We start from the raw sequence: 14,487 nt of genomic DNA, 5'->3' as shown, positions 1-14,487 counted from the left end.
TTATAATTAAATTATTTAATAATTATTATTTTATAATTAAATTATTTAATAATTATTATTTTATAATTAAATTATTTAATAATTAAATAATAAATAATTTAATTTAATAATTAAATAATAAATAATTTAATTTAATAATTAAATAATTAAATTATTTAATAATTCTCCTCCATATACTTTCTGTTTCACCAGTTTCCCCTCAAACTGATTTACCTGCTACACAAAATTATTCTTATTGGGCTTATGTGCCTTTTCCTCCACTTATTTGACCTCTCACCTGGATGGATGCTCCTGCGGAAATCTATACTAATAATAGTGTGTGGATGCCTGGAGCTATAGATGACCATTGCCATGCTCAACCAGGAGAAGGCACTGCATCTAATGTTACTATGGGTTACAAATACCCTCCTCTGTGCCTCAGACATGCATCTGGTTGCGTCCATCTAGAAACTCAAGTCTGGGCTGCTTACCTTCCGAAGAGATCAGCCACAGGGGAATGGAGACATTTGGTCTCCGGCCTCTCCCTCTCTCCTTTAAGACAAATGAAAGGGGGAGTAATAGGAGATACCCCACACTTTCACTATAAAGCTGTAGGAAAACCATGTCCTAAAAATTTTGTGGGCCCATCTAAAACTTTAATCTGGGAAGATTGTGTTAACTCACCTGCAGTACTATTAAAAAGTGACTCACATGGTTTAGTAATAGACTGGGCCCCAAAGGGCTATTTAAAAAACAAACAATTGCTCCTCTGGCGGAAGGGAATGCCTGGAGGCTACTTATTTTATTTTTTATTGGGAGGATGAGGATCATCTTCCTACTTTTCATAGGAGGTTCAGCTCATTCTTTCCCTTAAAATGGGAAGATAAGTGCATTACCTACCCCCACCCGCCCCAAGGCCTCATGTGATACTCCCCATTCTGAGCCCAGAACACCCAGAACTTTGGAAATTGTCTATTGCCATGTCCAGACTGCGAGTATGGGAAGGGGAAACTTCTCTGTCTGTTGTCCCCACTACTGCCCCTTGCATCCATGATTCTGAACCCCATGATAAATCCCCTTTGAACCCTCTTCCTCTTTGTGATGCCAATCCTCCTTTACAGGACTCTGATTGGCATTATGATCATTCTTCTTGACTCAGGTATGCCCCTCTACCTCTTCGGCATCCCCAGGCACCTCAGATTGCTTCTTTATAGCAGAGAACATCGGGCATTGCCACTGCTGCTCCTCTCCCTCAGTATCAATGTAGATTCAAATATTCTGCTTTGTTTACCTCCAACATGACTATTCCTATGCAGAGTTGTGTTAGGCCTCCTTACATGCTATTAGCGGGAAATATCAAAATTCGGATGAACAATCAAACTGTCCAATGCATTAATTGTCATTTATACACTTTTGTTAATTCCTATTTTGACTTCAGGAAAAGTGTAATGTTGGTCCGAGCTCAAGAAGGAATCTGGATACTGGTAACTTTACCCAGACCTTGGGAATCTTCCCCCTCAGTACATTTAAGTAATGAAATGTTACAATAAATTCTCAAAAGAGCTAAGAGATTTGTTTTCACTTTAATCACTATGATCATGGGCCTAATTATGGTCACTGCACTGGCCACCACTGCTGGAGTTGCATTACACCAATCTATTCAAACGGCTCATTTTGTTAATGATTGGCAGGCCAATTCCACCCAAATGTGGAATTCTCAACAGAGCACTGATAAAAAATTAGCTAATCAGATTAATGATTTAAGACAATCTGTTATTTGGCTTGGAGATCAGGTAGTGAGTCTCAAACATTGCATGCAAATGCAGTGCGATTGGAACGCTTCTGATTTCTGTATCACACCATATTCCTACAACAAGACTGATCATGGGAACTGATCAAAGGACACCTGCTGGGTAGGGAAGATAATTTGTCCTTGGACATAACTAAATTAAAGAAAGAAATTTTTGAAGCCTCTCAAGCTCATTTATCCATTGTGCCTGGAGCTAAGTTGTTAGATCAGGTGGCAGAAAGTCTTTCTGGACTAAACCTCATGACTTGGATTAAGTCTATTGGGGGCTCCACTGTAGTAAATTTTGGAATTATGTTTCTCTGTTTAATCAGCTTGTTTTTAGTGTGCCAGACCAGTCAAAGAATCCCACATCAAAACCAAGAGAACGAACAAGCCTCCGTCGCCATGGCACATTTATATAAAAAGAAAGGGAGAGATGTTGTGGGAAGTCAGGGACCCCAAATGGAGGAATGGGCTGGAGCTGCGGCAGAGGAACATAAATTGTGAAGATTTGATTTTAATATGGACATTTATCAGTTTCCAAATAATACCTTTATAATTTCTTATGCCTGTCTTTACTTTAATCTCTTAATCCTGTTATCTTCATAAGCTGAGGATGTACATCACTTCAGGACCACTGTGATAATTGTGTTAACTGTACAAATTGATTGTAAAACATGTGTGTTTGAAATCAGTGCACCTCAAAAAGGAACAGAATAACAGTGATTTTTAGGGAACAAGGCAAGACAATCATAAGGTCTGACTGCCTGCGGGGTCGGGCAAAAATAGTCATATTTTTCTTCTTGCAGAGAGCCTATAAGTGGACGTGCAAGTAGGAGAGATATCACTAAATTCTTTTCCTAGCAAGGAATATTAATATTAATACCCTGGGAAAGGAATGCATTCCTTGGAGAAGGTCTATAAACGGCCACTCTGGGAATGTCTGTCTCATGCGGTAGAGATAAAGACTGAGATATGCCCTGGTCTTCTGCAGTACCCTCAGGCTTACTTTGGTGGGGAAACTCTGCACTGGTAAATTTGTGGTCAGATTGATTCTCTGCTCTTGAACCCTATTTCTGTTGTTTAAGATGTTTATCAAGACAATATGTGCACTGCTGAACATAAACTCTTATCAGTAGTTCCGCTTTTGCCCTTTGTCCTGTTTCCTCAGAAGCATGTGATCTTTGTTAGACACTTATTAGTAGTTCTGCTTTTTGCCCTTTGAAGCATGTGATCTTTGTACCTACTCCCTGTTCTTATACCCCTTCCCATTTTTAAAACCCTTAATAAAAACTTGCTGGTTTGAGGCTCAGGTGGGCATCACAGTCCTACCAATATGTGATGTCACCCCCGGCAACCCAGCTGTAAAATTCCTCTCTTTGTACTGTCTCTCTTTATTTCTCAGCCAGCCAACACTTATGGAAAATAGAAAGAACCCACATTGAAATATTGGGGGTGGGTTCCCCCAATAGTTTTAGACAACATGTGCCCTGTACATGCAAAACTTTATGTGCACTTCTCATTTGATGCCCCCAGAAAACCTATGAGTCCAGTATTATTGCCTGTGGCAGAGACTGTTAATCAACCCTTCAGCATCTATGTTATGCCTTTTCTTTTTGGCAATACAACTCTGCTTTCTCTGAGTTTTAACAGGACTCCTTACTATGCAGTTAAAGATTCTGTTCCCAGCCTCCCTTGCAGCTAGATTTGATCTCTGGACTAAGTTGTCATCCTTGCAAAGTGACCAGAAAGTGGTGTATTGCCACACACTGTATGTCCTTTCCTTCAAAGAAAATCTTGCTTTGTGCTTGTTTCCTTCTTTCTTCAATCATGTGGATTGTGATGGGGTTTGGTGGACAACTTTCAACTGTGCAGAAGAGGAGATTTCCAAGAGTATTATTCAGAACTAGGGTGAGAGAAACCCTAGTCCTGATTGAGCTCACAAAAGGAGGCCATCTACCTGTGGATGTTATGTGAGCTAGGAGCAAATATCTGTCCTGTTGAAGCCATTGTAGTCATGGGTATTTTTGTTAGAGCAGTTGAACCCATTTTACAGATGAGGTTAACTGAGGCTTGGTGAAGACCCCCCAAAGCAATAAGATGTGGGATCAGATTCCACTCAAATGATCGGTCTGACTTGGGAGTGCACTCTTGGGGCTCAAACCCAATGCCTTCCCCCTAATGATATCAGTGAGTTACAACTCAGAGAGAAATCAATGAAAAGACTGGCCAAATTCTAACCATTTTAGAGCATTCTGGAAATATCAGTGAGGGCTCCTTGGGGGCAGGAATCAGAGACAGATGGTTTGACGGGAAACAGAAGCCATGAAGCCCGTATTTGAGTTCTGCCTGCACAACCCACCTGGGGAGGTTGTTGGGCTCCTCAGAGCTCTGTCGACTTTCTCTTCTTTAAAAAGGAGATAATGCCACTGACGTTGCATAACTCTGTGAAGATTCAATAAAATAACATGGCTAAAGGTTTAAGAGCAAAACGTGAACCTAGAGAAATGGTTCAACAAACAATGCTTATCTGTTTGCAAGCATCACTTCTCCATCCAACCAGAAGGCCACATTGTGATTTCCCTGTGGAACAAGCCAACCCCTCTAAAAGCACCTCCCCAGGGCAGGTCTTGGGCACTGACCACCTGGCCCAGGCTGGCTCCCATAGGCAGTGTGCATAGCTGGGTCACCTGTACTCAAGAAGTACCAGGGTCTGAGCTGACCCAAGAAGAGGCATCAGCACCCAACAGCCAAAGCCACAGGAGCTGCTGAAAGGTGGCTGGGGACAGAGTTCAGGAGCCGGGCTGTGTGTGCATCTGCCGGGCTGTGTGTGCATCTACTCCCAGGCTCACCCACCTAGACAGACTTGGCCACCCTTGCATTCCCAGTCCATCCCACCAGCCTGGGAACAAAGCTGGGAAGGAAAGCAGGTGCCTGCTTAAGGCTCCTCCAGCCAGCCTGTCCCAGCCTCATCCCTGAGGTTCAAGACCCTTGAGACACTTGGGGAAGAAGATGCAGAGAAATGGTGGATGAGGAGGACAAGCAGGCTAAAGGAAGAGTTCATCTTATTACAATGTCACAATTTTTCATGGGGTGTAAAACAGGAAAATTAAAATGAGCATGCTGCTAGTAGCTTAATGTAATTGAATGCTTAAGAAAAATGAAACTGGGGACAGAGAGTTAGGGAACAATTTTAGAGATGACTGAGTGGCAGGAATGATCCTCACCTCCTGTGGAAGAAGCCGTGCACCTTGTGAGATCCACGTTCTCTGCAACCCCAGTGCGGGGGTAGGTGCTGAGGTCCGGGGAGCCAGGGGGGCAGAAAGCACAGGCTGCCCTCAACCCCACCGGAGGCTGAGGAGGGCCTTGCAGGGTGTGTGGGAGGAGAACCAGAACTGCGGCAAGTGCAAAGGCTTGTTCCCAGGAAGAGCAGAATGTTCCGGAGGGCAGGGACCAGATGCCAGGAAGTGCCGCTTCTGAGAGCCAAGCCCCCGAGTCAGCTGGCCCAAAGGAGGCAGGAAGAGGGGGCGAGGAGGAGGCCGTGAGCACAGCCAGGCCAGTGAACCAGCAAGCACACAGGCTTGGGGCCTACCACCTCACCACGGGTTTGCAAAACAGTTTGGGAGAAAAATGCTTTTAAAATGTATGAGAAAACTGTAAAATCAATAATAAAAATACTTTGAAAATCAAGTAAGATATTTTTTCCCCAAGAAATGTACAAAGCAAAACGCACCCCGACGGATGGACTGGTCACACCCTTGGTAGAGGGGACGGAGCCAGGGAGGGAGGAGCAGCCCAGGCCGAGGGAGCTTCAGACTGTGGTGGAGGGATCTGGCTTCTAGGTGAGGTGCTTGCGTGCAGTGATGGAGCTACTTATTTTAAACTTTCAGATGCCAGCATCCTCATCAAAAAATGGCAATGATAAAATCGGTGAGGTTGTTTGAAAGCCGAAATTAGTGAGACTCAAGTTCTATGTGAGTGTCCAGCCCTCTTATTATCAAAATAATAATAATAAGCTCTGCTTTCAGCCCTGGGGACTGCAGAGCCCTTGGGTCTTCTTGCTGCTGTGGGGAACATTCCTTACCTTTTTCTAGAATCTTCCAGAAAGGACATCCTTTGATGGTTGGAGCCCCTCTTCGCATAAACCCAAATGCAAAGGTCAGATGAGCAACCATTGTGTGGGTTACTGCAGCACCACCCGGAGGTCACAATGTGGACAGAACCTCGGAGAAGGACACATCGATTCTGGGGATGGGCTGGTTCATGCATCATTGTATCCTGCTAGAAAGTATGACCCAAAATGGCCACAGGAGGGAAAGAAAAGGCAGAAGCCCAGGGTGACTGTGTGTGTGGGCAGCTGGCCAGGGAAGGCGGGAGACAGCCGTGGTGCGAGCTGGATGGTGCCCAGGCCGGGAGCAGCTACCGCCTCCCTGCTTCTGCCTGGCCACTGCAGCTGGTGGGAGGCTCACAGATTCTAAGTCTACCCACCCATGCTGCTTCTCTGCCCAGCCCGCTGATGGTCACAGGGACCTACAAGCCAGGTCAACTCTCCTGTGGGAAAAGGAGCCTCATCCTCCCCCAGTCTGCCCCAGTCTGGCCACGTAGACATCCTTGCTAGTCTTTGGCCTGCTTCAGGGCCTTTGCACACACCCTTTTCCTCACCTGACCTCTGCTTCCCGCAGACCACAACTGGGCTCACTCCTTCAGGTCTTTGCTTAGAAGCCCCTTCCCAGAAAAGCCTTCTTGGTTTGGCCCATTCCAGAAGGCAACTCCCTTTCCCAGCATGCCATGCCCCCACCACCACTCACTTTACTTTCCTTCCTAAGACCTTGTGAACATAACGTACATTGTAGTCATTTATCCTGTCCTGTCCGGCTCCCTAATAAAATGTCAGCTCCATGAGGGCAGAGAGTTTTATCTCCCTGCCTCTGTTTTGTTTTTTGTTTTTTTGGTTAACTTGTGTTTCTCCAGGATTTAAGACTGTGCATGGCACGTACTAGGTGCTTAAAGGTGCCTATAAAATGATGAGTGCCCTTGAACTCTTGTCTTCAACACAGATCCTGTTCTTCTAGATCCTGTGGTGGAGATGCCTTTGGCAAACTACAGGGATGATGGTGATGATCAGTTTGCTCCTCCTTGGAGAGGGGCCCGTGGTCTTGTGTTAATACACATTTCTTGGGTATTGGGAATTGCCACCCACGTTGGCATCATCAGAGTGTTGCAGAACTCAGAGCCAGTTTCAGAGAGGAGGAGCTCCTTGGAAACACTGATAACCTCTGGCCTGGAGCAAATGCCACCCACACTCGTGCACGCGCGCAGGTTTGCTCAAGAAAGGATTTCAGAGGTCATCTTTCCTCCGGCCCTTCTTCTGAAGGTCATAGGCAGAGTGGGAGCCTGTGTGTGGCCCAGAGCTCTGTGGCCACACCAGGCAGCAGGCAGACAAACTCAGGATGGGCTCTGGGGGGCCTGGGCACCCTGGCAGAGGGTTGAGTGGAAGTTTCCAACTCTACAGCACAGCATGCCCCCTCCCAGCAGGTTTCCTGTAGTGACTCACCTGGGCTCCTGCCCACAGGCTGATGTGCTGTAGAGCCAGGCAGGGGCGTGGAGGGGCTAAGAAAGGGCAGTGCTAGCCTGGAGGTGGTGCAGGGTGGGGTGCAGCCCGAGGAGGGGACTCGAGTGTTGATGGAATGCACGGGGACTGAAAGACCAGGTAGGAGGTGTGGAATTCTGGAGAGAGGCTCATGGCCACCAAGGCGCCTTCCAAGGGCAAAGTCTCTGAGTTAAAAATAGGCCAGGGCTGGAGACCAAATATCCGGACCAGGGAGGATTCCAAAATAGTTTGGAACAAAGCAGTGTCCGGAGCCTACAGCCAGAGAGGCCTAAGGAGTATCCAGGGTCAGGAACATGCTCTTGCCGGGCTTTGGGCTGCTCCAGCCCTCCTGAGTCCATCACCCTCACTGCCTTCATCCATTAACCCCTTCCTGGCTAGGGCTTGTGGGTGAGGAGGACATCAGAGACCCCAGGACAGCCCCCACTCCCACGGTTAGTACCCGCTGTACTGTAGGACCCCCAAATTCATGAGCAGCCTTGACTCTAAGCCTCCCAGTACCCCAAAGGCCTCACTACGAGTTTCCTGCTCTCATCAGATGTACGCCCCGACTCTGCCGGAAAGGTTCCCACCCACTAGTTCCCCACCAGCCCCACACACTGCGCCCCATCCAGTCCTCAGCCTAACCAGGTCACATCCTTGTCAGCCCACGGTATAATTCAAAGAAGCCACTCACGTCCTCCCCTGGGGCCAGGGTCATCCCCCCCTCTTGCCAAGCACCACAGAGACTGCCTCCCACAGCCCCGGCTGGTGCCATCTGTGCCAGAGTGTGGGCCCCCATGGCCCTGCTTGGCCTGCAGTGCCCGCCCCCGCCCTGGGCTGAGTACATATGACTCAGAAGCCTTGTCGGTCTCATCTGTCCACAGTTGGGTGTTGCGTGTTTGGTCATCCCTGTGACCCTTGGGTAGGAGTCCGTCCCTCCCAAACAGGGTAAAGAGGAGGTTCTCAGAACAATTTCGTAGGTGAAATCCACAAAGGTAAATAGATGTTTGCGGACAGCGAAACTCTTCCCCTGACCAGCTGTCTCCAAGGAGGACCAGCAGCACTGGGGTGAGGAGCCAGAGCTCCCTCCTTCCCTCCAACCCCACTGTGAGTCTGGATTTGCCCCACCCCAAGGTGTCAGGCTCTGCACACCCTGGTCTCAGCTGCTCCTGCCCACTTGACAATGAGGCTTTGGGGTCAGGGACTGGGTTCTGTTCACATCTCTGTCCTGAATCCTAGCACGTGGCCTGGCCCTGGGCTGTTTGTTGAATGAATTAGCGAAAGAATGATGAGTGGGGAAGAAACTGTCTGAGGCCAATCCAAACATCCATCCAATTAAACCTACCACTCTGGTCTCCAGGGTCAGATCGAAGCCCCTGAAAAAAATCATTCACAACAGGAGAGGCCAGGAGGGGTTTGCATAGCTCTTCTTCCAATTTGCTATGGGGTTTTATAAACATACACGCAATTAAAAGTAACTGAACACACTGTGTGTCCACAGTCTGGGCTGAGGAAGGGAGAGGTGGAGGTTTGGCTGGTTGTTGACGCCTCCGATGGTACTTAAGCATTATCAGCTGCTACAGCAAGGAACTGTGAAGGTGAGGTGCGGAGGGAAGGACTCTGTGCCTCTGCCCCCAGCTTCAGGCCAGAGGAGACAACAGCTGAGGCTGGTGTGAGAAGCAGATTTCAGGGGAACAGGTCAGGCTGTCTGCTAACCCAGCAGTTTGCATTTTCCCTGGTAACAACAAACAGCACATGAAAGTGGAAGAAAAAATACCACAACATTCATTTTTCTCCTGTTTGGACCAAAAACAAAGATTTGTGACCAAAAGTGGCCTAGGAATTACCAGTGCATTTCTTGCCTAGTGGTTGATGAGGCTCCATCAGCAGCATTCACTATTTTGGATGATAGAAGCTGAACGCTGCATGTTCTTGAGTACATGCAAAAGAAAACTGACCAGTAAATCCACTCCCACGTTGATACGGTTTGGCTGTGTCCCCACCCAAATCTCATTTTGATTGTAGCTCCCATAATTCCCCTGTGTTGTGGGAGGGACCTGGTGGGAGATAATTGAATCATGGGAGTGGTTTCCCCCATGCTGCCCTCGTGGTAGTGAGTAAGTCTCACAAAGTCTGATGGTTTTATAAGGGGTTTCTGCTTTGGCTTGGTTCTCATTTCTCTCTTGCCTGCCACCATATAAGCTGTGCCTTTTGTCTTCCACCATGATTGTGAGGCCTCCCACACCACGTGGAACCATGAGTCCATTAAACCTCTTTTTCTTTATAAAGTACCCAGTCTCAGGTATGTCTTTATCACCAGTGTGAAAATGGACTAATACACAGGTGTATACCCAAGAGAACTGAAGAAACCTGTCTGAGAATGTTCATAGCAGCCTGACTCATAGGCACCAAAAGGTGAAAACAGCCCAAATATCCATCAACAAATGAGTGGATAAACAAAATGTATCATGTTAAAATGGACTGTTGTTTGCCAATGGAAAGGAATGAAAGACTGACACTCAGTACAAGGAGGGTGAACCTTGAGGACACATCATGCTCGCTCAGCAAAAGATACAGAAGCTGGCTGGGCATGGTGGCTCACGCCTGTAATCCCAGCACTTTGGGAGGCCGAGGCAGGCAGATCACGCGGTTGGGCGTACGAGACCAACCTGACCAACATAGTGAAACCCCGTCTCTACTAAAAATAAAAAAAAAATTAGTCAGGCATGGTGGCGTGCACCTGCAATCCCAGCTACTCAAGAGGCTGAGGCAGGAGAATCACTTGAACCCGGGAGCCGAGATCACACCACTGCACTCTGGCCTGGTGACAGAGAAAGACTCCATCTAAAAGAAAAAAAAAAAATGAAAAGGAAAAAAAAAGATCCAGAACTCTGACATGGACAGACACAAAAATGCATGACTCCTTTTATATAAAAACGTATGGTTCCATTTATGCACGTTATATAAAGTGCACATAATAGGCAAGTGGATATAGAGAGAAATAGATTGATGGATGCCTGAGGCTGGGGGCAGAGGGTGGGCATGGGGATTGGGAAGTGAAAGGTGAAGGGTGCAGGACTTCTTTGTGGGGATGAAATGTCCAATGTTGATTGTGGAGATGGTGACATAAGTTTGTGAATGTGCGGAAAGCCGTTGACTTGTGCACTTTAAATGGGTGAATTATATGATGTGGGAATTGCAGCTCAGTGAAGATGTTTAAAATGAAATAAATAAAATCAAGGACTCCCAGAGCCTGTGTCTTATCCCACATTTCCACTCAAGCTAAGGAGAAGGTCCTGCCCCTGTGTCCAGCCTGAGTCCAGTCCTGTGGGTGGCTCAGGCACTGCCCCTCACCACTTCCTGCTAATGAACGGAACCGATTTGACCCAGGGTGGTCGTGGACCCAGGTACAAAAGCTTCCTTGGCCAGATTCTCTGGCAACCTGCGATGGTCAGGTGACATGTCTGACTGTAGAAGGCAGTGGCTGGTACACAGGTGGGCCCCTCTCAGGTCATCAAAGAGTCAGTTGTGGGGCAGGAGTTGGTCCATCTGCTTTTTTTTATGTGAAACATGGACACAGTGATAACCTTTCCCCAGTGCCCCATGGACACAGTGCCAAGCTTTCTCAGTACCCCGTCGAGACAGTGTTAACCTCCCACTGCCCTGTGGGCACGGTGCCAACCTTTCCCCCACTTCCTCATGGACTTTGTGTCAACTTTCTTCACCACCCTGTGGATGCAGTGCCAACCTCCTCTACTGCTGCACAAGCACAGTGCCCACCTTTCCTGCTGCCCCATGGACAGTGCTAACCTTCTCTTACTGCCCCATGGACACAGTGCCAATCCCTTTTCACTGCCCCGTGGACACAGTGCCACCCTCCTCTACTGCCAAGTGGACACAGTGTCAACTTTCCCCACTGCTATATGGACACAGTGCCAACCTCCTCCCACTGCCCCGTGTACACAGTGCCAACTTCCTTCACTGGCCATGACTGAAATAACCCACAGGATAACCCATTCATCTTTGCTCTTGGAGCTGGGCTTGTTTTGCTGATATGTGGGGTTCTAGAAACCTGAAGACCAGGAACACCTGCATTCTGCCGCAGGCTTCCCCACTCCTCCCCACGGAGTTCTGGTGGGAGAAAGGAGCACTTCAAGGACAGTGGCAAACGAGAGCCAGGTGATGTGGCCTGACCTTGTGGAGCTCCGTCTTCTTCTTTCCTCTCTCAACACACCCAGACCCACTCTATGTGTGGGAGCAGCAGAGAACGGAGCTGCCTAACCACCCACAGAGGGGCTGCAGGGGACAAGGGAGTGGCATGGCCAGGTGTCCTCCCTTGGCTGGCCGGGGGCAATAAGCAGGGCTAGTCAGACTTGCTCTGCCTCCCCTCGCTGGAGGAAGGGAGAGGCTGGTGGCTGCCTTTCCTAGTCTACTGAATACACTTGCCAGCCATGGCCCTTCCCTGGCTGGGGCGTGGGTTATCCATGATCACCTCCAGCTCAGGAGGCTCCTGGGATTCTTACCGGAGAGGCCATGGTGCAGAGGCCATAGGTGGATGATAATGTCATGTCCTGCCTTGAACCTATCTCTTCCTCGAAGAAAGGGGAAGCAGTAACTGGAAAGGTCATAGCTCACAGCCCTGTGGAGGCTGGATTCCCTGAGTGAGAATCTTTGTGGCTTTACAGCCAAGTGCCAATGACTCGAATCAAAGTCACAACACCCTTTCTGTGACCGAGAGCTAACATTAGGGCCCCTGCAGCCCATCCTCTATTTCATTTAGTTACTTATTTCATTTTATGTTTTTGAGATGGAGTTTCACTCGGTCACCCAGGCTGGAGTGCAGTGGCATGATCTCAGCTCACTGCAACCTCCACCTCCTGGGTTCAAGTCTCCTGCCTCCGACTCCTGGGTAGCTGGGATTATAGGTGTGCACCACCATGCCTGGCTAATTTTTGTATTTTTAGTAGAAATGGGGTTTCACCATGTTGGCCAGGCTGGTCTTGAACTCCTGACCTCAGGTGATCCACCCATCTCAACCTCCCAAAGTGTTGGGATTACAGGTGTGAGCCACTGCACCAAATGCTGTCCTCTGTTTTAATTTCTGCAGCTCTTTGAGTCTCAGTGGTCCCGAGTGATGCCCAGGACTTGATCAGGAGGAGAGGGGCTGTCTTTGGGAATCAGTGCTTCCCTTGGATTCGCAGTGGCATCCCCATTTGGCAGGAGTCCCTTCCTCTGTATATTACATCCTATTCCCCAAGACCTCAGAATGAGGTCATCAGGGTGGGCCTTAGTCCAGTTTGACTAGTGCCCTTACAAGAAGAGATTGGGACACAGACACACAGAGAGGGATGACCCTGTGAGGACACAGGGAGGAGGCAGCATCTTCAAGCCAAGGAGAGAGGCCTCGGGAGGAACCAGCCCTGCCGACAGAAACCCTGATCTCCAACTCTGGGCCTCCAGGACTGTGGGATGTGAAGTTGGTTGGTCTAAGCCCAGGCTGTGGAGCCTGTTGTAGGGCTGTGCTGCCTGCTCCTGTGTTTGAGCCTGCACTGCACGGAGGGTGTCCGAGGCCCCGCGGTGGGTCACATGTTCATATCGTGACTGCGTCACCAGCCCCATCTGGGAGTGGTCCTGCTCTAGACCCTTCATGACTTGGTCACCTGAGCAGGAAACAAAGCACCTGACTTCAGGTAAACAGCTGCATTTGTTTTCTGTGGCTGCCATCATAAAGTGCCACACACCGGGTGGCATAAACAACAACCTTTTATTTTCTCCCCATCTGGAGGCCAGGAGTCTGAAGTCAAGGTGTGGATAGGGCTATGCTGCCTCTGAAGGCGCCAGGAGAAGAGGATGCTTCCTGCCTCTTCCAGTTTCCGGAGCTTCCAGCAATCCTTGGCGATCCTCCGTGTGTGTCAGCCTCTCTCCCATCCCTGCCCCATCATCACGTCATGCTGTTTGTGTGTCTCCTCCTCTTTGTATAAGGACAGCAGTCACATTGGACTAGGGCCCGTGCTAATCCAGGATGAGCTCATCTTCACTTGAGTCTGTTAGCAAAGATCCTATTTCTGCATCAAGTCACAGGCCCAGGTACTGGGGGTTAGGACTTGCACATGCCACTTACGGGACACAATCCAAGCCCTAACAACTGCCAAGTGGCCTCGCCAGCCCTCGGGAGCAAGGACTCGCCTTTTCTATCAGGAAGTGCTGGGCAGAGTCAAGTCACGCCCTTGCTGTCTGCGGCGCCAGAGGGCGCTGCAAGTGGAGAATCCATCCATCGTCCATTACTGGCCGTGGAGGCACAGAACATTTCCTGCGTGTGTGCCCTTCCCGTTAGGCTAACATGAGTAGTCAGCAGCAGGAGGAGAACCGTTCTCCCTTCTGCTGAGTAGATGAGAATGATGTATAATAAACACACGAATTATGAATATGTAAATGATGCTTCTGAAGTTTTAGGAAAGAGATTCCTTCCATTTACAGGAAGAGCTGCACAGATCTTACTCACTGCACTCATTGGTTTGGGAAGACTCTGGTTATAGACTCGATGCAAATGAACAGATATTCCCAATTAGGGAGGTACAGACGTGTGCATTTCAACAAAACAGGCCTCTGGGCTTTGCTCTGTACTGGCTCTGGAATCCCGTCAACCCACTGAGTCCAGTTGCAGAGGCAACAAGGGGACAATATTTCCACAGAAGAGAAAGGAGGCATGGTCATGGCCTTGGTGTGAAGAGACAGAAGGCCTGAAGTCAATCTGCTACAGGCCTCCAAGTCAAAACAACCCCCAGGAAGGATTGTATTTTGCTTGGACTTTGCCTGCATGCCATCCTCACCTACAGCATTATTCACACAGACTGTGTACTGCATAGTTTGTGAATTGAAGGCACCAGCTACACAGGGCCCTGCCTTTCGTGAAACCAAGAAGCACAGGTGAATGACGCAGGTGGGGTTGGGGCCTGGAATGAATCTGCCATTGTCTGCATTCTCAACTCATTAGTCTCAGGTTGGGTGAGTTGCAAGTGGACGCTTGGAATGGAAGCCAATTGTCGCATGTTTAATTTGCCACTGGAGCTGCCGATTCATAATTCAAATGTTGCTGCCCTAAATTACACACACGTTTTGAGCTGAGTGA

This window comes from Piliocolobus tephrosceles, chromosome 1 (genome assembly GCF_002776525.5).
Source record: "Piliocolobus tephrosceles isolate RC106 chromosome 1, ASM277652v3, whole genome shotgun sequence".
Classification (NCBI taxonomy): domain Eukaryota; kingdom Metazoa; phylum Chordata; class Mammalia; order Primates; family Cercopithecidae; genus Piliocolobus; species Piliocolobus tephrosceles.
Note: the sequence above shows the minus strand (reverse complement) of the source record.